Source organism: Symphalangus syndactylus, chromosome 10 (assembly GCF_028878055.3).
Source record: "Symphalangus syndactylus isolate Jambi chromosome 10, NHGRI_mSymSyn1-v2.1_pri, whole genome shotgun sequence".
Taxonomy (NCBI): domain Eukaryota; kingdom Metazoa; phylum Chordata; class Mammalia; order Primates; family Hylobatidae; genus Symphalangus; species Symphalangus syndactylus.
This window is the reverse complement of record NC_072432.2, coordinates 30,154,613-30,182,500: the sequence shown is the minus strand read 5'-3', so window position 1 is coordinate 30,182,500 and position 27,888 is coordinate 30,154,613. Positions and strand designations below refer to the sequence as shown.

Sequence of the window (27,888 nt, the reverse complement as noted above, 5' to 3'; positions counted from 1 at the left end):
TCTTTTTTGCGGCTGCATAGTATTCCATGGTGTACATGTACCATATTTTCTTTATCCAGTCTGTCATTGATGGGCATTTAGATTGATTCCAGGTCTTTGCTGTTGTGAACAGTGTTGCAATGAACGTTTGTGTGATTTGACTTTATGGCAGAATGCTCTATATTCCTCTGGGTATATACCCAGTAATGGGATTGCTGGGTTGAATGGCAGTTCTATTTTTAGCTCTTTGAGGAATCACCATAGTGCTTTCCACATGGTTGAACTAAAGTCCCACCAACAGTGCATAAGTGTTCCCTTTTCTCCACAACCTTGCCAGCTGTGTTATTTTTGACCTTTTTTTTTGTATTTTTATTTATTAGTAGAGATGGGGTTTCACCACGTTGGCCAGGCTGGTCTCAAACTCCTGACCTCAGCTGATCTGCCCACCTCAGCCTCCCAAAGTGCTGGGATTACAGGTGTGTGCCACCATGCCTGGCTAATTTTTGGATTTTTAGTAGAGACAGGTTTCACCATGTTGGCCAGGCTGGTCTCAAACTCCTGACCTCGGGTGATCTGCCCACCTCAGCCTCCCAAAGTGCTGGGATTACAGGCGTGTGCCACCATGCCTGGCTAATTTTTGGATTTTTAGTAGAGACAGATTTCACCATGTTGGCCAGGCTGGTCTCAAACTCCTGACCTCAGGTGATCTGCCTGCCTCAGCCTCCCAAAGTGCTGGGATTATAGACATGAGCCACCACTCCCAGCCAATATTTTTGACTTTTTAATAGTAGCCTTTCTGACTGGTATGAGATGCTGTCTCATACTTTTGATTTGTATTTCTCTAATGATCAGTGATATTGAGCTTTCTTCATATGCTTGTTGGCCACATGTATGTCATCTTTTGAAAAGTATCTGTTCATGTCCTCTGCCCACTTTTTAATGGGGTTGTTTGTTTTTCTCTTGTAAATTTGTTTAAGTTCCTTATAGATTCTGGATGTTAGACCTTTGTCAGGTGCATGGTTTGCAAATATTTTCTCCCATTCTGTAGGTTGTCTGTTTACTCTGTTGATAGTTTCTTTTGCTGCGTAGAAGCTCTTAATTAGATCCTACTTGTCAGTTTTTGCTTTCATTGAAATTGCTTTTGGTGTCTTTGTCATGAAATCTTTGTGCATTCCTACGTCCAGGATGGTATTGCCTAGATTTTCTTCCAGCGCTTTTAGAGTTTTGGGTTTTACATTTAAGTCTTTAATCCATCTTGAGTTGCTTTTTGTATATAGTTTAAAGAAAAGGGATTTACCTTCAGTCTTCTGCATATGGCTCACCAGTTATCCCAGCACCATTTATTGAATAGGGAATCCTCTCCCATTGCTTGTTTTGGTCAGCTTTGTTGAATATCAGGTGGTTATAGGTGTGCGGCCTTATTTCTGGGCTCTCTATTTCTACTTAAGAAAAAAAAAGTCCCAGGAAGGCTCACAACTCACAATCAAGTGATATCAGTGTTGGGCACAAACGTGGATAAAATCTCTGGCATTTTTAATTCAGAGATAAAAACAGTTTCCAGAAAACTATTCCTTTAAAAAACAAGAGACATGCCAGATGCGGTGGCTCACGCCTGTAATCCCAGCACTTTGGGAGGCCCAGGTGGGCGGATCACCGGAGGTCAGGAGTTCAAGACGAGCCTGGCCAACATGACGAAACCCTGTCTCTACTAAAAATATAAAAATTAGCCGGGTATGGTGGCAGGTGCCTGTAATCCCAACTACTTGGGAGACTGAGGCAGGAGAATCGCTTGAACCCCGGAGGCGGAGGTTGCAGTAAGCCGAGATCGTGCCATCATGCTCCAGCCAGAGGGACAAGAGCAAGACTTCGTCTCAAATAAATAAATAAATAAAAATAAAAAATAAAAAACAAGGGACATGAAATGTTGTGAGTCTCCAAAATGACAGAAATTACTAAAAATAAAACCAATGACAGGTAACAAGAAAAAGCCCCACTTAACTTTAGCTTATGTAAACAAGTATATTTAAGAAATGTACGTAAACAAGTTTATTTATATATAATTCAACATATTCCCCTTGAAAACACTGAATTCCCAAACAGAATAATCAGTTTAAAATTAACGTGGTTTATTAACAATTAAAAATGATAACACAAGCTGAAGAAGATTGGAGGTGAAAAGTTGAGTTTCCTTTGATAGGTAGAGTAATTACAAAGTGTGCTTTTGAAGTTCAAGAAGACAGCCTTAGGACACAACATTTTTAAAGTAAAAATTGGCTTGCACTCTGTTCAAGTGATTTATTTTGCACTAAGAAATGGGTGTGAGACATGATGTGATTTAAAATTTCATCCCTTGATGGAACTGCTTGAGGGTGACATGATTTTTTTTCTTTTTTCTTTTCTCAGCCTGCTCAGCCTATGAAGTTTCCTATCTAAAAGTTAATCTTCTGAAATTACTTAGGAATGTAAGGAAACCTAATCTTTTGGTGTGTAAACAAAAGGGACTAAGTATATCACTCCCCCTCTGACACCCAGGAGCCCAGAAGTGGGGAAGTAGCAGCTAGCAGGATCTAGTGCTTACTGTGGCAAAGCAAATCCAGCCATTCTTGTTTGGTTGCCTGCTAATTAATTACCTTCAGAAAACTGCACCTTTATCATTTCTCTGTCTAAGAAGGCTTGAAAGATGTGGGGAATTGAAGAGGAGAGGTAGAATGTACTCAAAGAAGAAAGTTCAAAGGAACTGGGATTTAGTTAAAATAGAATGCTAGATTATCAAGGGAACAGGGAGGGCATTGAAGGACAGAAGACAAATGCAGTCATGTATCACTTAACAATGGGGGATACGTTCTGAGAAATGATGGTTAGGTGATTTTGTCATTGTGCAAATATACAGTGTACTTGCACAAACCTAGACAGCATAGCCTACTACACACCTAGGATATGTGGGATGGTCCCCCTAGGCTACAAACCTGTACATCAGGTTATGTACTGACTACTGTAGGCAATAGTAACACAATGGTAAGTATCTGTGTATCTAAATGTGTCTAAACATAAAAAAGTACAATAAAACTACAATATTACAATCTTATGGGACCACTTTGTATATGCAGCCTGTCTTGACCAAAATGTCACGTGGTGCATGACTGTAGTAGTTTAAAAAACTGGCTGATGGCAAAGATGTTTCACTTATTTTAGCGAGTGCTTTTTCTTTATTTCTACAAATGGAAAGAAATGCATTTAACCAACTTTAAAGTTTTCAATAGTCTATTGATGTAAGGAAAAAAGATACTTGAAAAAAATGTGTCTGTTGGCCAGGCACGGTGGCTCATGCCTGTAATCCCAGCACTGTGGGAGGCTGAGGTAGGTGGATCACGAGGTCAGGAGTTTGAGACCAGTCTGACCAGCATGGTGAAACTCTGTCTCTACTAAAAAAATACAAAAATTATTTGGACATGGTGGCACGTGCCTGTAATCCCAGCTACTCAGGAGGCTGAGGCAGGAGAATCGCTTGAACCTGGGAGGCGGAGGTGGCAGTGAGCTGATCACGCCATTGTGCTCCAGCCTGGGTGACAGAGCAAGACTCCATCTCAAAAAAAAAAAAAAAAGTGTGTCTATCATGATATGCTAGTAAATGCTTAAGCACTGGCTGTCTGGGGTGAAGGGAGGGAAGGCCTTGCTGTGCAGCGTTTGTCAATTTCTGTGGTGTAAATACTCCCCATGTGGTGGATTCTACCACCATGAGTCACGACTTGAAGCTGGGAACACACCACTGGACTTTCCACAAGACAGATACAGTAGACATAAGTGGCCCCAAGAACATAGACAAAGGTAAAATGTAATTAAAAGCAGGGGGAAGGTGATGCTTTTTGAGTACTTCTTATCTTTGTTTTTAATATAGTTTGATTATAAATTTGTGCAATTTAATATTTAATAATGGCTTTTATTTTAAACAGCCAGCTCATAGATTTCCTGAAAATTTAAGTTGGCTCTTAAGAACCTGTACAAGCTGGTTCTAGCACACCGCTAAATACATATATAATGGCAAGTTATTGACTGGATTGACTGTGGTAATCACTGTGCCCCACCTGGGGGGAGGGAGGGAGTTGTAGTTTGTGGCTAGGGACCGTCACCATTTACTCTGTATGCTTCTCTTTTGTGTATATTGCTAGTGTAATAGAAGTGAATAGAAAATGATTTTCATAAAATATTGATTGCTGTCATAACCAATACTTCCTTCCCTCTTTTCAACTGAGCCCAAGCCCTTGAAGTAGCATGGCTCAATGCAGACAGTATTGGACTAGGAACTAAAACTTGTCTTTTCATCCTGGTTTGACCTTTAAAAGACTGAATACCCGAGAGCAAGTTATTTAATTTCTCTGAGTGTTAGCATCTTTGTATGTCAAATGAAGATACATAGATTTTATCTCTAAGGGTCCAGATGGTTCTAACCTTTGCATTTTTAATTATTTCTCATATCATTCAATACATTTACCATCTGCAGGAGATCAGAGCAGTCACACACAAAGTATTCTGTGAAGTCTCAAATTATCCCATTTATTGCTCATTTTATTTAAAAATGTTTTGGAAATGTTATGGACCTGAAATTCATGGTCAGAGTTGATAATTATAAAACTTGGGTGGGCTGAAAAAAATCGAGCTTTGGAAGCTGGCTAAAAAAAGGTCCGGAAGATGTTGTCTGACTAGCTCTGTTCTCTGCAGGGTGCATTGATTTGCTGGCTCATGGGTGGTATGTGTGACAAGGGGCCTGGGACCTGGGCCCTTTGGGAGCCCTCTCACACCACCTAGGTTTATGTATTGGCTTGAGAGCTGCCCTGAATATCAGTCTGCACTAGTCTGATTCTAGTCTCTGACCAGGGAAATTAGGAGTTTGGTTCCTAATAAAAAATAAATTATTTCATTATTTTTATTTTTAAACTACAAAATAGTAGATGTTTATTATAGAAAATTTAGTAAATACAGATTAGCAAAAAAGATCACTCATGTTAAAGTATAGAATTTTCCACTTTTTGTTGTTGTTCTGTTTTGTACATATGTAAATGACCATATGGATGTTTTAAATGACATATGTTGGCTCTTGAGACTGGGGCACAGCATAGACTCAGAGTGTAGACTCTAGAGCCAAAATGTTCACGTTGGAATCTTGGTTCTATCCCTCACTAACTGTGTGACCTCGGGCAGTTCACCCTGCCACTTTGTGCCTTAGTAAAAAGAGGATCATAGAGTCTACCTTGTAAGGTTATTATGACAATTCGGTGAGTTAATATGTATGAAATCCTTATAGAACAGTGCTTGGCACACAATTCAATGAATGATAGCTATTTTTTTTTTTGTATTCCATTGTATATTGATGCACTGTAGTTTACTAATATCCACTGTTGGACATTCAAGTGGCTTCTAATTTTTCACAACTGAGATGAAGTTTCTTATAGGTTGTAACTTTATATACATTCTCAGGGTAAATTTTAGACATGGGATCATTTAGTATTCACATATTAAAGTTCTAAATACATATTATGAAAATTAAAGTCTTTCTTACGTATAGCCAAATGAGCATCCACTAAGTGCGCAAACACGTCCCATCGCTCCCTCTTATCAATGCTGGTAAATGGGTTGGGATTTCACATTTTCTTATCAAAATGAGAATTCCACTTATTACCATAATATATACAAATCTATGCTCTTTATCTTAAATGCAGAATAAATGCCCTGAGATATTATTAAACTGTGAAAATTAATTAAATCTTAAGGCAAACATTTTTTTTTTCTGGAAAGTAATTCACCAGGCTGTGCCTAGGCATGGATATACATCCATGGTAAGCAATTCACCCCCAGCCTCACTACTAGGCAAAAGCAGTAAAAGAGACACAAACTGCAGCTCCTTCAAGGTGGAGGGCAAGAGGGCCTCCCGCCTCCGCTCCTCAGCCTTATTGGACCTACAGATTCTGATCCTTCCTCATGGCTGAGGCAGACCCTTTCCCCAGCCTTGGAAGAAGATGCTGTCATCATCCCTGCTGGCTCCTGACTCCATCTGAGAGATGTGTTCGCTCAAATCATGGCCAGTCTGGCAGGGATGCTGATGAGGGAACGCCACAATGGGCAGTGTGTCAGCCAGGTTCTCCCACAGACCCAGAACCAGCAGGGGACTGGAGACTCTCCACAGGCACCGAAGCTGCTGTCCCCAAGTGGGATTTCTTCTTCAGCAGGGAAACCTGAGTTTTACCTTTAAGGTCTTCCAACTGAACTGATTGATGAGAACTTCACAGTAACAACTAGATTAGTGTTAATTTTTTTTTCTTTTAGAAACAGGGTGTTACTATGTTGCCCAGGCTGGATTCAAATTCCTGGGCTCAAGCAATTCTCTGACTTTAGCTTCCTAAATAGCTGGGATTACAGTGTGGGCCACTGTGCCCAGCTTAGTGTTTGATTTAATGACTGGGTGCATTAGCCTGACCAACTGACACATGACTGGCCATCACAGGCAGTCACAAGAAGAAGCAGTGTTCATGAAGGGTGACCTGAGTCCTGCTCCCACCAGGTCCCTAAGCCCCCTTTGAGTGCCATACCAGGCAATGTACGTGATTTCTGGGCTGATGTAGAGCTACCCTTAGCCAGCTCTTCTCCTGAGAGAAGATAGTGCTAAAATCTCTGCATAGAAAGGCATAATGGAGCTTGTTATTCCTATTTTCATGTAGGGTGATTTGGAAATCATAGATCATCAGGGTCATGTAATAAATGATTTCAGAAGGAGGTCTGAAATATCCACTCTAAAGACTATGGTGGAGGGGCCAGAGGATTAATCATGGCATAACTCAGTGATTCCAAGTATAATTCCAAGGTGAGCTGACAGGAACACTAGTTCCATGGGATAGCAAATAATAGATGCAAGGTGAAGATGCTGAGGTAAAAAAAATGTTTAAGAAATTCTGGTTTAACATCAACAGTAGACTGGATAAAGAAAATGTCATACATATACACTGGAAAACTATGCAGCCATAAAAAAGAATAAGATCATTTCCTTTGCAGCATCATGGATGGAGCTGGAGGCCATTATCCTAAACAAACTAACACAGGAACAGAAAACCAAATACTGCATGTTCTCACTTATTAGTAGGAGCTAAACCAAGAAAACACATGGATACTAAGAGCAAAACAACAGACACTGGGGCCTACTTGAGGGTGGAGGGTGAGAGGAGGGAGAGGAGCCTCTTTAATAGGTTAATGTACTAAAGAGAGTAGTCTCTTTAGTTTAATAGGCTAATGTATTAAAGAGGAGCCTCTTTAATAGGTTAATGTACTAAAGAGAGGAGTCTCTTTAATAGGTTAATGTACATGGGAACTGTTGAATGGGTATTCTGGTATACAGTGTTTACAAGCTTACTTGATCACAAAAACAATTTTTTGCTGATGACTTTTTGAGTCTAGTGTCCCACAAAATACCTTAAGAAAAGATGTTATAACCTACAGTGATAGCCACCCAGAATAAAGACGGGATACACTTTCTTCCACATTATCCCACTTATTGCCGTTTCGCACCACTAGATGCTATGCAAAAGTAAGTTTACTGAGAAATTCACTTCAAAGATGCCATTGAACACCTGCATTTATTGCATGCCCATTATGTGTTACTGCCAGGAATAAGGGCTGCATGAGACCAACACAGACCCTAACTTCGTGGAGCTTATGCCTTTCTCTAGACATATATCACATGAGGAAGTGACCTCCTGACTACACCTTCATTCCAGATATGGCCCAACAGACCTGACATCAACCCTGGTTCACAAGTTTCCTGGAGTTAAAGGATTGTAGAAATGAGACCATGTGTCCAAACAGCCTGTTCCTTGGCAGAAGGAAGAGAAGTGCTAAGAAAAGTCACATCCATCTTGCCAGGGAACTAGATCAAAACCAGAAGAAAGAGGATCTTTTCCTCTGGGGTGGGCAGTTTGGCAGAAAGCAGTGCCTTAGAGTTTGATGGAAATAAAAGGTGGCCAGTCTCCCCTTCTTGCTGCCAATGTCTTCCCTTGACAGCCAGAGAAATCTTTGACTGAAAACCTTGAATGTGGGGAAAATGCAAATAACTAACAAGCCCCTGTCTTTCACAGCCATGTCAGTTAAAAAAGCCAACCAGGGATGCCCATACCCGACGTTCTTATCTCTGGGTTTCTGGTCAGTCTCACTTTGACAAGAGGAATTTTAATCAATGTGAGACATTCTTTTTGTGACTCTAAAACAGTAAAAATGCCTCATTAGCTGTTTTATGCAGGGCTGCTGCTTCTTGGGCTTGCCACACACTGTATCCTACTGGTTGAGCTCAGCTGGGCCAGCTGGAACATAGCCAGCTAGCTCCTGGTGGTGAGTTCATCTGCAGTTTTCTAGATTAAAGCTCCTATCTTGGGGAGGTGCTTATGAGCAAAATGGAGGAAGTGGTTCTCCCAGAGGATCACTGGGGAGACAAGGAGACATGACATGCAATCAATCCTTCCTTCTGTCTTACACGTGACATCAATCAACAAACTTGTATTGACATTGCATTAAGGAGACATTAAGGTAGATCAGGTATCTTGAGAGTAGAACTTTAATTCAAACTGGGAAATTATAAGTAGATGTTTTCCCAAGTTGGAATTGGACATGGACCTGAAAATTGTTCCTATAAAAGGAACATAAAGCTAATTCTAGTTTCCAACCTCTGTCGTCTCAGCCCATAAGTCCTTCCATTTGCGTGTTCAGTTTTATCCAATTTTTATTATAACTCAATTCTGATTAGGATAGTAGCAGGTTCAGTACCCTTGGCTTACCAGGTAATGGGGCATGACTTAATCTTGTTGCCACAGACCGTGTTTTGGGGATGCGTACTGACCTGCCCATTTAGTTGTAGCTTTCTCCTAATATTGTCCCCCGACTGATTTTCACGCTATCCAATCTTGATGTTTAAATTTCCTTGACATTCCTTCTTTTAGATCTCTTTGGAGTCTGCAAAGGATACTGCTTCACCTTGTAGGAGTTAGTACTAAAGTAAGTCCATTTCTTCAAACAAATTTGCACTTAGTCCAAGCAAGATTGATCTAACTGATGAAGGAAATTGCCTATAAAGGTCAGTTATGACCACATGCAAACTTGTGAATGGCAATGGTTAATAATGCATGCTCAGGGACCTGCCCATGTGAATTCAAATCCTAGGTCTGCCACTTACAAGCTGTACAGTCTTTGGCAAATCACTTTATCTCTCTTTTTCTTATCTATAAAATAGATATACAAGCTCGTAGAGTTGTTGGGAGGATTAAGTGAATTGTAACACTTTTAGAATAATGTGTGTCACATAGAAAATGACCAATAAAGTTAGTAATTGTTGTTACTATTATTATTTTCCTGGTTGATCTAAGGGAATTCTCAGTTTAGTAGGAGCAGAATCCATTACTTGGGTTCTAGCGTCAGAGTAGGTAGAGGTGTGGGAAATGCTTATTTGGACTGTGAAACTCATATTGGTAGTTCACACTTGCAGAGAGTTCAGGTTTGACCCTGGAAGTGTTCATCTCCCAAATCTGCTAAAATAATTTGACAATTAGAAGTTAAAATATGGTCCATTATAAGTTTGAGTGCAAGGTAAAAACTGTCACCCTCACATCAGACTATCAGCGGATCCATTAAGCAGGAGCATAGGTCAGGAAAACAGACTGTCTCTCACCTCATTTGCCATTGGAGCACTGCCTGCTTGGGTATCCCTCTCCACCTTTAAACATTGAGCTTTGAACTGCTGCCTAAGACTCTAACACCTTCTCTTTAAGAAGACTTCTTAATTTGACTATTACCCCCAGGGAAATATACTTGCCAAAAATTCCAACAGTAACTATGGGCTGAGATCCTGGGGATAAATTAGTATTGGATTTCTGGGCAATTTGCCCTAAATGCTAATGTATAAAAATGCACCTGGATAAGGATATTTTTCTTCTGAATCACAGATTCATGGCCTAATTAATTTTTACTATCAAGAAGAAAAATGCTAGTTTTTTTTTTTTTTTTTTTTAACTAGTACAATTTTCCCTCCATACCATGGGAGATTGGTTCCAGGACCCCCACAGATACCAAAATTCAAGGATGCTCGAGTCCCTTATATAAAATGGCCTAGTACTTGCATATAACCTACACACATCTCTTATATATTTCAAATCACCTATAGATTACTTATGATACCTAATACCATTTAAATGCTATGTAAATAGTTGTTATACTGTATTGTTTAGGGAATAATGACAATAAAAAAGTCTGTACATGTTCAGTACAGATTCCACCCCCATGCCCCGCTGGCAATATTTTTGATCTGTGGTTGATTGACTTGACGAATGTGGAACTCATGGATGTGGAGGGCTGGCGGTAAATTAAATAGGTACTACCTAGGTAACAATTTAAGGTAGGGCCTCTGTGGCATTCACCTTTTCATTGTTCGCAGCTTCCAGACTAATGCCTTGAACATGGGGGTGATCCTTTGTATTGCATACTACAAAGAGGATGTGTAGTGGGGTCATAGAATCCTGGGTTCAAATTTTAGTTCTGCCACATATTTACTAGTGGTGAGATGTTGAGTAAGTGTTTACCTTCTCTGAGAACCAATTTCCCCTCCCAGAAGTTGGAGATAGGTAATAACACCTACCTTTCAAGCTTCTTGTGAGCCATTAAGAAAATAGTGTAGGAAAAGTACCTGACACATTCTCTGCCATTGTTGATTGTTGTGTGATGGAATCTAGGGATCAGGGGTTCTCTCCCAATTCCACAGACCCTCATTGAGAAACGTTTTTGCAGTGCTTAATTTTACAGACTTAAAAAAAATCATTGCCATTAGAAAATAACTTCCTAACTTTTTTTTCTTACCATGGAGATAAACCACATTTGCTTTTTTGCTAACCAGTTTTAAAAAAAGCAAGCTATTATGCCTTTGTAAATATTAATCACTTTTATGAAATAATTATATTTGTATCACAAATGTTAATATTTCTTTTTAAAAAATGTTATTGTGTCTATTTAAGGTATAGAACATGATATTATGGGATATATACAGATAGTAAAATGGTTACTATAGTAAAGAAAATTAACATATCCATCATCTCACATAGTGACTCCCCCTTTTTTTGGTAGCAAAAACAGCTAAAATCTAATTTAGCAGAAATCTCAAATAAAATACAGCATTATTACATATAGTGCTCAGGTTGTACATTAGATGTCTAGACTTATTTATCCTAAATTTCTGCTACTTTGTATCCTTTGACCTGCATCACCAGTGTTTTATTCTCTATCTCTGTATATTTGAGGTTTTTATTTTAAGATTCCACATATAAGTGATGTCATGCATTATTTTTCTTTTTGTGTCTGACTTATTTCACTCAGCCTAATGTACTCCAGTCTCATCTGTGTTGTGGCAATTGGCAATGTGTTAGTCTGTTTCCACACTGCTATGAAGAACTACCTGAGACTGGGTAATTTATGAAGAAAAGAGACTTAATCGACTCACAGTTCTGCAGGCTTAACAGGAAGCGTGACTAGGAGGCCTCAGGAAACTTACAATCAAACTTCCCCTTGGCGGAAGGCGAAGGAGAAGCAAGAACCTTCACATTGCAGCAGGAGAGAGAGAGTGAAGGAGGAAGTGCCACAGACTTTTAAACCATCAGATCTGGTGAGAACTTACTCACTGAGCAGCAAAGGGGGAATCTGCCCCCATGATTTAATCACCTCCCACCAGGCCCCTCCAATTCGACATGAAATTTGGGCAGAGACACAAATCCAAACCACATTAGGCAGTAGCTCCTTTTTTAAAAGGCTGAATAATATTTCATTATATATATATACTACAGTTTCTTTATCCATTGGTCCATCAACAGACGGACCTATAGAGCCCTATAGAGCCTGCAGAACCATGAGCCAATTAAACCTCTTGTCTTTATAAATTACCCAGTCTCAGGTAGTTCTTTATAGCAGTGCAAGAATGGACTAATACACCTGTTGACCATTTTTGTGTCTTCTCTTTAGAAATGTCCATTCAGGTTCTTTGACCATTTTTTAAATGGGTTATTTGTTTTTCTGCTATTAAGTTGTATGAGTATTTTTTTCATAAATTTTGGGTATTAACCATATATATATGTATATATATATATAGCTTGAAAATATTGTTTCCAATTTGTAGTTTGCCTTTTTATTTTGTTGATTCTTTTGCTGTGTAATTAATGTTTCTTTTTATGTAACCTTTGACTTTATATCATTTGAAAATTCTTAGTGTAAGATTCTCAGCAGAAAAACCAGATTATTTACCAAGAAAGATAATTAGATTGGAACCTGACCTTTCATCAGCAAACCATATATGCTGAGATTATGGATTTTAAGGATAAAAGACCAGATACCCTAGAATTGTACACACAGACAAGCTATTGTGAAGATGTGAAAACACACAGAAAATATGCTCCTACATACTATTTATTTAAAAAGTTACTCAAAGAAGTACTCCAGCCAAATTAAAAGTAACATAATAAAGAAATCAAGAAGGGAAATCCAGTATATAGGATAGAATCACTTTAAAATTCATAGTAGCTCGCTAACGATGTAGTTATAAAGTCTAATGCAGATTATATTAAACTTTACAATGGGGAGAGGAATTCAAATCTGCTAAAGATCAATTTTGATGGTTGTGTGGAGCTTGGTTATAGATTCTGAATAATTCTTGACTTTTCTGGAGAAATACAACTTTAGTTATGTTTGTTAAAGTTAAAATAAACAAAAGCTAATAAAAAAGAAAGGGTGGAAAAAGCAAGTATAATAAATATAAATTAAAAGCACAAGATAAGATGGCAGGAAAAAGGCTAAACTGGCCTTATTTAATATATTACCTTTTTATTTTTGAGACAGAGTCTCCCTCTGTCACCCAGGCAGGAGTGCAGTGGCATGATCATAGCTCACTGCAGCCTCGACTGCCCCTGCTGAATCAATCCTCCCACCTCAGCCTCCTGAGTAGCTGGGTCTACAGGTGCACGCCACCATGCTTGCCTAATTTTGTATTTTTTATAAATACAGGGTTTTGCCCTGGCTGGCCTCAAACTCCTGGGCTCAAGCAATCCTCCTGCCGCAGCTTCCCAAAGTGCTGAGATTACAGGCATAAGCTACTGTGTTTTGCCTAATATATTCTCATAGTAAGAGTATATTAATTGTTAAATAAATGTGAATAGTTAATTCTGTCACACCACTTAACAATACCTAAACTAAAAAGCAAAGTCTTTTTGAATGAAAGAGCAAAATCACTATTTTCTATTTATAAGAGATATACTTAAAAGTAAATAACAAAATTTAAATAACAACGGATTATTTTAAAAACAAGCCATGGAAAGATGTGTCAGGTAAATGTATGCAAAAGGAAATTAGAGATAGAAATATTTATAAAAGAAGAATGTGATACAAGATATATTGAAGAAAACATAGAGAACTATTTTAATATTAATGAAAGATAAAATTCACCAAGGATCTACAGTCTTTATACACTGAAAAATGCTTCATTGAATTGAAAACTATTTGCAAACAATATGGCAGACAAAAGGTTAACAGCCTTACAAAACAAAAGCTCTTACAAATTAATTAGAAAGATAACAACACTCCAAAAGATGAACAAGCAAAGAATACTAACAGGTAGTTCATAGAATGATAAAAACAAATGTTCGTTAAACATATTGAAAAGTCCTTGACTTCTTCATAGTAAAAAAAAAATACAGATTAAAACCACAGTATAATATTTTTCCCACGTCTAATTGGCAACCATTTTTACAAAGTTAATATTTTAGTGTTTGTAAAGATGTGAGGAAACCAGTCCTCTTGAGTGCTCTTGATAGAAATGTGGATTGATAAAATATTTATTTCTGGATAGCAATTTGTCAATATTTATGAACATTTTTAAATGGGCCCATTTTATTTGTTTATTTTCTTTCCAACTTTTAAGGTTTGGGTGTACATGTACAGGTTTTTTACATGGGTAAATTGTGTGTTGCAGGGGTTTGGTGTACAGATAATTTTGTCACCCAGGTAATCAGTATAGTACCTAATAGGTAGGTTTTGTTTGTTTGTTTGTTTGTTTGTTTGTTTGAGATAGAATTTTGCTCTTGCCCATGCTGGAGTGCAATGGCGCAATCTCAGCTCACAGCAACTTCCGCCTCCTGGGTTCCAAGGTTCCAGTGATTCTCATGCCTCAGCCTCATGAGTAGCTGGGAATATAGGCATGCACCACCACACCCGGCTAATTTTTGTATTTTTAGTAGAGATGGGCTTTCACCATGTTGGCCAGGCTGAGCTTGAATTCCTGACCTCAGGTGATCCACCTGCCTTGGCCTCATAATGTGCTGGGATTACAGGCATGAGCCACTGCGCCTGGCCCCAATAGGTAGTTTTTAAGTGCTCACTCTCCTCACCCTCTACCCTCAAGTAGGCCCCTGTGTTTGTTGTTCCCTTCTTTGTGTCTCTGTGTACTCAATGTTTAGCTCCACTTATAAGTGAGAACAGTGGTATTTGGTTTTCTGTTCCTGTGTTAATTTGCTTAGAATAATGGCTTCCAGCTCTTTCCATGCTGCTTCAAAGGACATGATCTTATTATTTTTTTATGGCACCGTAGTATTCCATGGTGTATATGTACCCACATTTTCATTATCCAGTCCACTGTTGATGTGCATCTGGGTTGATTCCATGTCTTTGCTATTGTGAATAGTGCTGTGATGAACATATGTGTGCATGTGTCTTTATGGTAGAATGATTTATATTCTTTTGGGTACATAACCAGTAATGAGATTGCTGGATCAAATGGTAGTTCTATTTTAAGTTCTCTGAGAAATTTCCAGACTGCTTTCCACAGTGGATGAATGAACTTACATTCCCACCAGCAGTGTGTAAGCATTCTGTTTTCTCTGCAACCTCACCAGAATCTGTTATGTTTTGTCTATTTCTGCAGTGTGTAAGCATTCAGTTTTCTCTGCAACCTCACCAGAATCTGTTATGTTTTGTCTATTTTTGTCTTTTCTTTCTCCTTTTTGTGAAGAGTGTGGTGTTTCTATGTTGCCCAGGCAGGTCTTGAATTCCGAGCTCAAGCAATTCTCCTGCCTCTGCCTTCCTAAGTGTTGGGATTACAGGTGTGAGCTACGGCGCCCCACTGACTTTTTAGTAATAGCCATTCTGATTGGTGTGAGATAGTATCTCATTGTGGTTTTGATTTACATTTCCTTAATGATCAGTATTACTGAACATTTTTTTCCTGTGCTTGTTGGCCGTGTATATGTCTTCTTTAGAGAAGTGCCCATGTCCTTTGCACATTTTTCAATGGCATTGTTTGTTTTTTGCTTGTTGCTTTAAGTTTCTTATAGATTCTGGAAATTAGATTTTGTTGGATGCATAGTTTGCAAATATTTTCTCCCATTCTGTAGGTTGGCTCTTTACTCTGTTGATACTTTATTTTGCTGTGCAGAAGCTCTTTACTTTAATTAGATCCCACTTATGAATTTTTGTTTTCTTTGCAATTGCTTTTGGAGTCTTCGTCATGAAATCTTTGCTGGGGCCATGTCCAGAATGGTATTTCCTAGGTTTTCTTCTGGGTTTTTATAGTTTTAGATTTTACATTTAATTTTTCAATTCATCTTGAGTTGATTTTTGTATACGGTGAAAGGAAGGAGCTCAGTTTCAATCTTCTGCATATGGTTAGCCAGTTATCCCAGCACTATTTGTTGAATAGGGAGTCCTTTCCCCATTGTTTGTCATTGTTGGTTTTGCCGAAGATCAGGTCGTTGTAGATGTGTGGCTTTATTTCTGCATTTTCTAACCTGGTGCATTGGTCTATGTGTTTGTTGTTATACTAGTATCATGTTGTTTTAGTCACTGTAGCCTTGTAGTATAGTTTAAAATTGAATAGTGGGATGCTTCCAGCTTTGTTCTTTTTGCTTAGGATTGCTTTTGCTATTTGAGCTCTTTTGTTGTTCCAAATTAGTCTTAGAATAGTTTTTTCTAATTCTGTGAAGAATGTCTTTGGTAGTTTGATAGGGATAGCATTGAGTCTGTAAATTGCTTTGGGTAGTATGGCCATTTAAAAAATATTGATTTTCCTATCCAAGAACATGAAATGTTTTCCCATTTGTTCGTGTTATCTCTGATTTCTTTCAGCAGTGTTTTGTAATTCTCCTCATAGAGATCTTTCACCTGCCTGGTTAGCTGTATTCTTAGGTATTTCATTCTTTTTGTGGCTATGATGAATGGGATTATGTTATTGATTTGTCTTTCAGCTTGGGTGTTATTGGTGTATAGAAATGCTACTGATTTTTGTACATTGATTTTTGTATCCTGAAACTTTGCTGAAGTTGTTTATCAGCTCAAGGAGCTTTTGGGCAGAGACTATGGGGTTTTGTAGATATAGAATCATGTCATCTGCAAACAGGGATAGTTTGACTTCCTCTATTCCTATTTAGACGCTTTTATATCTTTCTCTTGTCTGATTGCACTGTCTAGAACTTGAGGACTCTGTTGAATAGGAGTGGTGAGAGTAAGCATCCTTGTCTTGTTCTGATTCTCAAGTGGAGTGCTTCCAGCTTTTGCCCTTTCAGTATGATGTTGGGTGTAGGTTTGGTTCTTATTATTTTGAGATATGTTCCTTTGGTACCTAGTTTGTTGAGGGCTTTCTTTTATTTTAAAACATAAAGAGATGTTGAATTTTTTGGAAAGCCTTTACTGCATCTATTGAGATGATCACGTGGTTTTTGCTTTTAGTTCTGTTTATGTGATGAGTCACACTTATTGATTTGCCTATGTTGAACCAACCTTGGATCCCAGGAATAAAGGCTACTTGATTGTGATAGATTAGCTTTGTGATGTGCTGCTGGATTCAGTTTGCTAGTGTTTTGTGGAGGATTTTTGTTTCTATGTTCATCAGAGAGAGTGGCCTGAAGTTTTCTTTTTTTGTTGTGTTTCTGCCAAGTTTTGGTATCAGAGTGATACTGGCCTCATAGAATGAGTTGGGAAGGAGTCCCTTCTCCTCAATTTTTGCAATAGTTCCAGTAAGCATTAGTACCAGCTTTTCCTAGTACATCTGGTAGAATTCAGTTGTAAGTCTGTCTGGTCCAGGACTTTTTCTGGTTGGTAGACTTTTTGCTACTTATTCAATTTTAGGACTCATTATTGGTCTGTTCAGGGTTTTGATTTCTCCTAATTCAATCTTGGGAGGTTGTATGTTTCCAGAAATTTATGTATTTCTTCTAGGTTTTCTCGTTTGTGTGTATAGAGGTGTTTGTAATAGTTTCTGAGGGCTTTTTGTATTATATTTCTGTGGAGTCTGTGATAATGTCCCCCTTGTCATTTCTGATTGTGTTTATTTGGATCATCCCTCTTTTTTTTTTTAATAGTCTAGCTAGTGGTCTATCGATCTTATTTATTCTTTCAAAGATTGAACTTCTGGTTTCATTGATCTTTTGCATTGTTTTTTACATCTCAATTTCATTTAGTTTAGCTCTGATTTTTATTACTTATTTTCTCCTAGCTTTGAGGTTGGTTTGCTCTTTTCTACTTTCTCTAGGTATGATGTTAGGTTGTTAATTTGAGATCTTTCTAACTTTTCAATATGGGCATTTAGCACTATAAAGTTTCCTCTTAACACTGCTTTAGCTGTATCCCAGAGATTCTGGTATGTTGTATCTTTGTTTTCATTTATTTCAAATAATTTCTTGATTTGTCTTAATTTTATTGTTTACCCAAAAGTCATTCAGAAGAAGATTGTTTAATTTCCATGTAATTGTATGGTTTTGAGAGATCTTCTTGGTATTGATTTCTGTTTTTATTGTGCTGCAGTCTGAGAGTGGCTGATATGATTTTGATTTTTTGGAATTATTGAGCATTGCTTTATGGTCAAGCGTGTGGTTGAGTGGTTGAGCACGTGCCTTGTGCAGGTGAGAAGAGTATATATTCTATTGTTTTTGGGTGGAGTATTCTGTAGGTGTCTGTTAGGTCCATTTGGTCAAGTGTTGAGTTTAGGTCCCAAATATCTTTGTTAGTATTCTGCCTTGATGATCTGTCTAATACTGTCAGTGGAGTACTAAAGCCTCCCATTATTATTGCATGTGTGTGTGTGTGTGTTTGTGTGTGTGTGTTTAAGTCTACTGTGTGGTTTTCTAAGTGTGTTCATAAGTCTCCAAGAACTTGTTTTATGAATCTTAGTGCTCCAGTGTTGGGTGCATATTTATTTGGAATAGTTAAGTTTTCTTGTTGAATTAACCCCTTTACCATTATGTAATGTCCTTCTTTGTCCTTTTTGATCATTGTTGGTTTAAAGTCTGTTTTGTCTGAAATAAGAATAGTAACCCGTGCTCTTTTTCATTTTCCATTTGATTGATAGATCTTTCTTCATCTAAATATGCTCATTTTAAAAAGGGAATTTACCCTACAGAAACACTCACACACATGTACAAACACATATTTATAAAGATAGCTAGGTTGGGTGCACTGGCTCACAACTGTAATCCCAATACTTTGGGAGACCAAGGGAGGAGGATTGCTTGAGGCCAGGCCTGGGCCACAGAATGAGACCTTGTCTCTAAATATATAGATATATAATATAGCACTATTTGTAATAAAGAAAAATATGGTCGTCAATAGAAGTTAATTAAATTTTAGTACATCTTTACCCTGGAATACTAAGTATCTAGTAATAAGAATGAGGTATGCAATGATACAGAATGATTTCCATGACATATTAATGAAAAAAATCGAACTTCATAGCAATGCATATAGTATTAACCTTGGTTTGTTTGCTTGCTTATACACTGGAAAGAAACTGGTAACAGTGCTTATCTCTGGAGATAGTCAAATAATAGAATTGAATGATATTGCTCAAGGCAAGCTAGAGTGGAAAATAAAGCCCAAGAATAGGAACATTTGAGTCATGAACACTTAGGGACAGGAAATCTGACCTGCATCTATCCATCCAACCAGCCATTCATACATCCACTCACAAACAACCGTCAATGCCTACTATGTGTTCAGAGCTGTGCTTCACGCTGGGTACACAGAGATGAATATTAGGTACAATTTCTTTCAGGCACAGATTGAGATATTGAGAGGCTTTAGCAAGGAAAAGATCACAATGTACCCTCTTTAGGTAATTCAAAACAATAGTGCTAAACTATAAGGAAGTAGAAAGTTCAACAAACAAGATTGTCAACAGCCTGAAATGCACAAGTCCAAGTGCTTGAGGACTGAAAAATAATTTTACATCTAGGATTTGAGTTTTTAGTAACTTTTGCCAGAGGAATTTTTGTAGAGTTAAGAGTAAAGCATGAATCTACTGATTTGGAGATTGAGTGGAAAGTGAGGAAGTGGAAGCAATTGATGTCTCTTTCAAAAAGTTGATACTAAAGGAAACTGGAAGTTTGAAGGGTGTTATTCAAGGGTAACATTTTTGTGGGATGTTAGAGACTTAAGCTTTTTTATAGATAGACAGGAAGGAACGCCGTAGAGAAGACTAAAGATCCCAGGAGAGGAGAGATGACTGATATGACAGGGCTTGGAGGAGATTTGAATGGGTGGGATCAAGTGTTTGGGGGTGGGCTTAGCTCTTTGTCCCTAGTATATCTATTCCTCAACCTCTTTGAAACTCTTGTTCTTTGGCCCTCTGTTTTCTTAACTGCCCCCTTCCTATTGTGTAGTCCATCCCTATCTGACCTGAACAACATGATCCTTCTGTCACTTTCTTGCCTCAACTTATTATTCCTTATCTTTCTATTGAATCCACCTGGAAAATGTCCACCATACATCAGTGTCACAATTCTTAAAATGTGCTCTTTTACACATGCTGCTTGAGAAAAATTAGTGTGCATTATAAATTCATAGTCTCAAAACTCGATTGGGTCCCCAACCACTCTATTATTTTTTTAGGCTCCTACCCAGCCTTTTATGTAAAAATAAATAAATAAATAAAAATGAGGGCCACGTGCAGTGACTGACGCTTGTAATCCCAGCACTTTGCGAGGCTGATGCAGGCAGATCTCGAGGTCAGGAGTTCAAGACCAGCCTGGCCAACATGGTGAAACCCCATCTCTGCTTAAAATACAAAAATTAGCTGGGGGTGATGGTGCACGCCTGTAATCCCAGCTACTTGAGAGGCCAAGGCAGGAGAATCACTGGAACATGGGAGGTGGAGGTTGCAGTGAGCCAAGGTGGTGCCACTGCACTCCCATCTGGGCGACAGAGCAAGATTCCATCTCAAAAAAAAAAAAAAAAGAAAAGAAAAAAAAAAAACAATGCCATATGTGTGATATGTGTGAAGCTGATGGAGACTGTGGTAAAAAGAGTAAGTAGAGCAGAGTGAAGGCAAAAAGAGAGCTTAGAGGGGAGGTTTGCAATTTTAAATATGGTGATTCGAAGAGGCCTCATTGAGAAGGTGAAGGAGATGAGGAAGGTAGCCATGCGGAAATGGTTGTCTGGGTAGAGGAAATAGTGCGAAGACTCTAAGGGAGAGTCCTTGGCATGCCTAAGGAACAGTAAGGATGCCAGTGTGGATGGAAGGGGTGAGGCTGGGAGTGGTGACTCATGCCTTGTAGTCCAGGCACTTTGGGAGGCCGAGGCAGGTGCATCGCTTGAACTCAGGAGTTCAGGATCAGACTGGGAAACATGGCAAAACCTCATCTCTACAAAAAAAAAAAAAAAAAAAAAAATGCAAAAATTAGCTGGGCATGGTGTTGTGTGCCTGTAGTTCCAGCTACCTGGGAGGCTGACGCATGAGAATCGCTTGAGTCTGGGAGACGGAGGGTGTCGTGAGCAGAGATTGCACCACTGCACTCCAGCCTGGGCAACAGAATGAGACTTCATCTCAAAGGAAAAAAAAAAGAGTGAGAAAGGAAGAGAGTAGTTACAGCAGGAAGGTAAATGAGGACTGTGTTAATTATCTGTGGCGGCAAAATGAATTACCTCAAAATTTAGCAGCTTAAAACAATATACATTGATCATCTCATGGTTTCTGTGGGTCTCAGGAAGAGAGGTACTCATTAACAGGGTAGCTGAGTACTACTGGCTCAGGTTCTCTTGTGAAGCTTCAAAGATGTTGGCCTGCACCGTAGTTATTTTGAGGCTCAGCTCAGAAAGGATCTGCTTGCAAGCTCACTCACATGGCCATTCACAGGTCGCAGGTCCTTTCTGGTCTCAGATCTCTGCCACACGGGCTATTCCATACACCGCTTACAAAGTAGCAACTGCTCTCAGAGGTAGGTCACAGAGAATTCAGGATGGAAGCCATTGTCTTTTTAAATCAAATCTCAGAAGTAACATTCCATCACTTCTGCTTTGTTCTGCTAATTAGAAGCAAGTCAATAAGAGGAGGGTATTATGCAAGGTCATGACCACCTGAGGACTGGCTCATTGGGTACCATTTTAGAAGCCACTCACTGCAAGCCTAATCATGTGGGGCCCTTGTAGCCAATGTAAAATTTTTGGTGTTTACACTGAGTGAAAGGAAAAGCCACTGGGGAGCATCCAGCAGAGAATGGGGAGATCTGACTTACATCGTAACAGAGGTTCCTTGGCCTCTGTGTTGATAGGGCTAGGGTGAAAGTAGGGAGACTAGTTAGCAGGCTCTAATCATAATTTATCAGGCTGGGGGTGGGGGTGGCTCACGCCTGTAATCCTAGCACTTTGGGAGGCTGACGCAGACGGATCACTTGAGGTCAGGAGTTCAAGACCAGCCTGACTAACATGGTGAAACCTCATTTCCATTAAAAATACAAAAAAATTAGCTGGGCGTTGTGGCAGGCTACTTGGGAGGCTGAGGTAGGAGAATTGCTTGAACCCAGAGGCAGAGGTTGCAGTAAGATGAGATCATGCCACTGCACTTTAGCCTGGGTGATAGAGCCAGACTCTGTCTCAATAGTAATAATAATAATAATTTATCAGAACTCAGGAGACAGATAGGCTTTGAAGGTACAAATTTCAGGGACACTGGAATATAGATATTGTTAAAGCCGTGAAGCCACCACCAAAAGAGAGTGACTTCACTTCTTTTCAGTGTAATGAGACAAAATTCTGTGCATAACAGGATAGAAACAAGTCAAATGATTTTATATGCCTTTCAGAAATAATATCTAAACAGCATTCAGATATGATCCCCATGGTGTTGAACCCTCTGCTTGGAGATGAGAAACTGCAGCTGTGTGGAAGTTCCCAGATCTCAGAGCAGGAACTGGTGCCCGAGCGCCTGGAGGTGAATGGCAGAAATCACCATGGCCCATAGCAGGGTCACTACAGCTTGTCTTTCTAGTAAAGGGTGAAGGTTTTCAACCTTTTTTGTACTCTTAGAGAAGAAACTGTGAGCCCATAATTTGAAGGTTATTTATAACTTCCTTTTGCCTTATTTGGGATACAAAAGAACAAGTTCCTCTCAAATCTATGTATGAAGGTACACATAGCAAAAAAGGAAGCAAATGGGATTTCTAAACAAAAATGTTTTTAACTACAATTTCCTTCAGTGCAGACAGAAAATGGTGCAGGGACCTTGGCCTACCTTTCTTAAAGCTCATGGTCAAAATCTATTCGTCCCACCTGAGTCATGTGCAGGAAAGCCATAATGTCCAGCACAGGGCATTAAGCCCCAATTAGGGGTTTTCCTGATCATCCTCTACAACACGAGATGCCTTGGATTGGAGCAGGGCAAGAGGGTCTGTCTGGCTTCTCCAAGACACTCACCCTTGGTGCCATGAACTGAGCATTGAGCCTTGCTGTTACATCCAATTGCTGTGCTGCTCCATGTTTCCTACATCTGTAATGAAATCCAGGGCCACCACCTGGCTCTTCCATATCTCCATAATTTTGTAGACCACATTTTCTTTAACTTAAAGCTTCCTCCCCTTCCCCACAACCTGGCTGCTATTATTCCTTCAGCTTTTAGCTCAGATGCAGTCTCCCATGGGAAGCTGTCCTGGCTGACCTTCTAAGTCTTGGCTAATACCTGTTTTTACATCAATTGGAGCATGAGTCCCACGTTTAGTTCCTATTTGTTTACTGATCTGTCTCGTCCTTTACAGTATAGTTGTTTGAAGGCAGGTTTGCACCCAGCTGTGGCCTGATATACAGTCAATAAATACTTCCCAATAAATACTTCCTGAATCATTTAGGTAATGATCAAATGAGCAGGGATACCTCTTGTCTGAGAGAAGCATGAAGTGGAAGAAGAGGCGTGAAGATAGAGCTGATTGGAGAAGTCAGGACAGAAGGGGAAGTTGTACTTGCTCACAGACACCTGTTATCTCAGGGAAGGGGGAGGTTAGGCCACCTGCTGAGAGTGAGGGAAGCAGGGAGCTGGGAGGACCCTTGAGGAAAGTAGTAAAGGTTTGGAACAGCTTGTATGGAGAACGGAAATGGAGCAGATGAGAAACCCTTGAGGGCCCAGCTGAGATTGGAACTCATAAATTTATAATGGAGCCCAGCAACATGAATATGCAATTTTCTCCAGAAAGCAGTCCTGAACAAGATGTAGGAAAAATAATGCTAATTACTATGTATTCATGCCTGCTATATGCAAAGATCTATGCTATATGCTTCAGTTGCCTGTTCTATATTCCTTGCAAGAAGCCTGTGATGCAGGTGTCATTATCTCCATCATTTGGATGAAGAAACTGAGGCTTATGGAGGTTAATCACTTAATATAAGTCACATAGCTGGCAAGTGACAGAAGCAGCTACAAACCACAGACTGACTCCAAGGGCCAGGACTTTGTCTGGGGCCATGCCATTCCACTGCAGCTTCTGTGGGTCCAGTTTGGTTGACCTGAGCTAGGGATGGTTATGGTGAAGGCAGTGAGATGACAAAGGAGGCCAGAAAGAAGCCTACTAGCTAGAGTGTTGATAGAGTGGTTAACTATTAATAACTTTGGGCTCTAGGTGAGCTGGTGTCTGAACCCAGGTATGTTTGGAGACATCAAAGTGATGAGGAACTAAAGGTGTCAGTGCTGTGAAAGGATAGGTTTATAAAGAGTAAAGGAAAAGAAGAGAGGCACAGATAGGAAGATGTAGTTTGCATTTATGAGTTCAGAATGTCCCAATTCCAGGTGGTAATAAAGCTAAGACGTGCTCATGAGAATGGACGTGAACAAACCACAATAAAGGAGGGCACGGAACTACGAGGTCCTTCTGTATTGTTTCTTGAAGTGTTAGTGCCTGGCGTATTTTAGATGCTCAATATTTACTGAATGAATAAATAATAAAAGGGTAACCACAAATAGAAGTGAGTGAGACTTCTTTAGTTATGTGATTTATGAACATTTAGTGCTATTTTTATAATCTCATCTAACCCACTATCTAATAAAATAGATGAAGAGAGAAAAAATGTGGCCATCTAAGTTGAAGACAAAGTGCTCCCTTGAAGTAATTGTATGATTATGGAAGCTTGAGTTACAGAGACTCGAACATTTGGAAGCCTTTTTAATTGGAAGAGAAAACAAAGTTCAGTGAAAACAGAGTTATTGTTGTTATGGCCAAGCAGTGATAAAATTCAGGATGGCAGTCTTCTGTATACTCAGTTGTTTGTTCATATGCCATATATGAGCTAAAACCTTTAGGGTCCTTCAGCAAAGATAATATGAATGTTCTATGTTTTCTGTGTGTTATATCAGGGACCCAGGCTCAGTCAACACGTTCATAGTTTGAAACCTTAATCAAGGCATGGAGTTATCATTTAAGCTAAGTCATGATTATCCCTCACAAGTGAACTATAAAACAGAATCTTGATTCATGAATTAGTTCATTGTTTTGCCCTGCTGATGTTTGTTAGATATAACATATATGCATGCCAAGTGAAGAGAGATGAAACAGCATGATGTAATTTAGTTGTGTTTCAAAGAGTAAAGCCTCCAGGGTATTGGTAAACATACAGCTAAATAGAGGCTCACAATACACTTCTGTGTTTTACGGTTTTGTCAGAATCAAAGGAAATGTATTTACTTTGGAACAAATAATTGTGGGAAATTTCTATAGCGTCCCTGTGGCTTGTATTTCATTGCAACTAGAATTCCCTTTGGTATGTGAATGACATTGCATAACTAAGCTGTGTTGGACAAAGGATAAGATATATTCCAGCTTTAATTATAGTGTAGAGGAGTTTTACCTTAGGCTTCTGACTTTACTTGCCAGAAAATAGCCATGGAAAGGTGCATTATTGTTCCATAGTTAACAATTAAGGTTCTTAACTGAATATACTCTTGGTGAAACATAAAAGTAAGCAGAATTTCTCAACTGTGTATTCTTAGATTATTGAAACTAAGAGATAGTTCTGGCTATCTGTACTTTTCTACTTTCATGATCTTACAGTAGAGAGGATAGCTTCCATGTAACTTGACTGTCTTTCTCTTGTGTTTTTTAGGTACTGGCAAACAGCATTGAGCCCTATTTCCTGCTTAATTGTATGATGGTGAATAGTCACTGTAATGAGCTCCTTCTACATTTTTTTTTTTTATGGAGTCTCACTCTGTCACCCAGGCTGGAGTGCAGTGGCGTGATCTCAGCTCAGCTCACTGCAGCCTCCGCCTCCTGGGTTCAAGCTATTCTCCTGCCTCAGACTCCCAAGTAGCTGGGACTGCAGGCACCTGCCACCACACCCAGCTCATTTTTTTTTTGTATTTTTAGTAGAGACTGGGTTTCACTATGTTGGCCAGGCTGGTCTCGAACTCCTGACCTCGTGATCTGTCCATCTTGGCCTCCCAAAGTGCTGGGATTACAGGCATGAGCCACTGCGCCCTGCCAATGAGCTCCTTCTACTTGAAAATGTACCCATAGGCTGGGCACAATGGCTCATGCCTGTAATCCCAGCACCTTGGGGGGCCAAGGCAGGTGGATCACCTGAGGTCAGGAGTTCAAAACCAGCCTGACCAACATAGTGAAACCCCATCTCTAGCTGGGAGTGGGATGTGTGCCTGTAATCCTAGCTACTCGGGAGGCTGAGGCAGGAGAATCACTTGAACCGGGGAGGCAGAGGTTGCAGCTCACTAGCTGAGATGGCGCCGTTGTACTCCAGCCTGGGCAACAAGAGCAAAACTCCGTCTCAAAAAAAAAAAAAAAAAGAAAAGAAAAAAGAAAGTACCCATAAAAGGAGCACTCTAAGATATAAAATCTATGAACCAAGGATTATGAGTATTAACACTCTCCAAATCATACTTTCTTCTCACCTTTTTTTTCTAAAATAATTATACATCAATGCTTTTGAAATTTGTTTAAAGTGACAGAAAGACTCACTCCATAGATGCTTTCAGATGTCACCCTACATAGCATGAGGCATAGAGCAGAAGGCAAAAATAAAAAAGTCCTTAGTTGTCTAAAACATGGGGATACCAGGCAAACAGCCCACACCCTCAGTGTTCTGAAGGTTCAGTTGATTCTTATATTATGATTGAATGTCATTATAATAATTATAAAGCATCCTATATTGTGAAACTGGCAAGCATGGGGTTAATTGATGATGGCACTAAGATAGATATGTCAAGGCAGGAGTAATGATACACTTTGCAAGACAAGAATGCATTAGAGATAATTGTCAGCAGAATCCTAGTGAAAGTGAGTCACAGTAAAGGCTTGGATAGAACCAGCTACATGTACAAACCTCCCCAAACTCACTAAAACAGAAAATTAATATTGAATTTTATTCTTAGTTAGAAGGGTGTGTATCTTGGTCCTTGTTTGCAAGGGCTAGAGATGATCGACATATTATATCTTCACATTAGATATGTTTTTCCAAATTTTAATTATTTATTTTCCTGGCTTAGTGGAAGAATTCGTTAAATTAACTCATTACCATTTGTATTAGTCCATTCTCACACCGCTGATAAAGACGTACCCAAGACTGGGCAATTTACAAAAGAAAGAGGTTTATTGGACTTACAGTTCCACATGGCTGAGGAGGCCTCATAATCATGGTGGAAGGCAAGAAGAAGCAAGTCACATCTTACGAGGATGTCAGCAGTCAAAGAGAGAGGAGAGAAACTCCTGTTTTTAAAACCATCCAATCTCGTGAGACCCATTCACTATCACAAGAACAGCACAGGAAAGACCCACCCCCATGATTCAATCATCTTCCACTGAGTCCCTCCCACAACACATGGGAATAATGAGAGTTACAAGATGAGATTTGGGTGGGGACACAGAGCCAAACCATGTTACCATTCCTGGGAACTACCTTAACAAGTAAAAGAGTACTGTGTTACTCATTATAAATCAAGATAGTTATACAAATCACCATATATTGTCATTATGCTCTAAAGTTAAAGTATTGGAGGGAAGAGGAAAAAGAGCCATATGATTTGTAATTTACATCCTGGAGTTTCTTCCTCTTTCAGAAAAATAATTAAGAACACTTTTTTCCTTTTAAAATGAACAACACAGCACTGTGAGAATTGGTTGGTGGTTAATTCTTGTAAGAATTCCACTGACAAGGCCTAACTCTGTTCTATTTCAACCTTGGTTTCAAGTGATCCTTCTAGTATCCTGTATTTTCCTCGGTGCTCATGCTAAAGCACTGTTATTAGACCACAGGGCTGGAAGCCAGATTGCAAAACCATGAGGCAGGAGTGGGTGGTCACGAAGTGGAAGTCAACAGAGTAGATTTCTTTTAAGAAGTCGGCAGTGAAGAGAAGAAGAGAGAACGCATGATAGCTTAAGGAGTAGTATGATGAAGAGAATGCTCTTCTAGGATAGGAAGAGAGGTTTGAGCTTGCTTATTGGCTGAGAGGGAAGACTCAGTGGAGAAGGAGAAAGGGAACAGTCCTGTGGACCGATAGCTGATAGGGATGCTCAAGGGGAATGGGATGGATAAGGTATGGAAAGTGGGAACCATTCTGTGTGCTGGGAAGGAAAGAAGAGAAATGGACAAAATTTAAAG

General features: G+C 39.3%; 1 protein-coding gene and 1 long non-coding RNA gene across 5 annotated transcripts in view; one reads left to right on the top strand and one right to left on the bottom strand.

The window, feature by feature from the left end:
• Positions 1–10,672, bottom strand: part of LOC134731621 (uncharacterized) — an 18,750-nt gene extending 8,078 nt beyond the window's left edge. Inside the window, exon 1 of the long non-coding RNA XR_010114050.1 lies at positions 10,640–10,672. This is a non-coding gene — a long non-coding RNA (uncharacterized lncRNA). The remainder of the gene's footprint in view (positions 1–10,639) is intronic.
• Positions 1–27,888, top strand: part of LOC129492013 (uncharacterized) — a 164,831-nt gene that overhangs the window by 44,879 nt on the left and 92,064 nt on the right. Inside the window, exon 4 of one of the 4 annotated variants that reach the window (XR_008660693.2) lies at positions 8,952–9,006. The exons of the other annotated variants lie outside the window; for them this stretch is intronic. The gene's annotated coding sequence lies outside the window, so the exon portion shown is untranslated. The remainder of the gene's footprint in view (positions 1–8,951; positions 9,007–27,888) is intronic. 4 annotated transcript variants of the gene reach the window in all.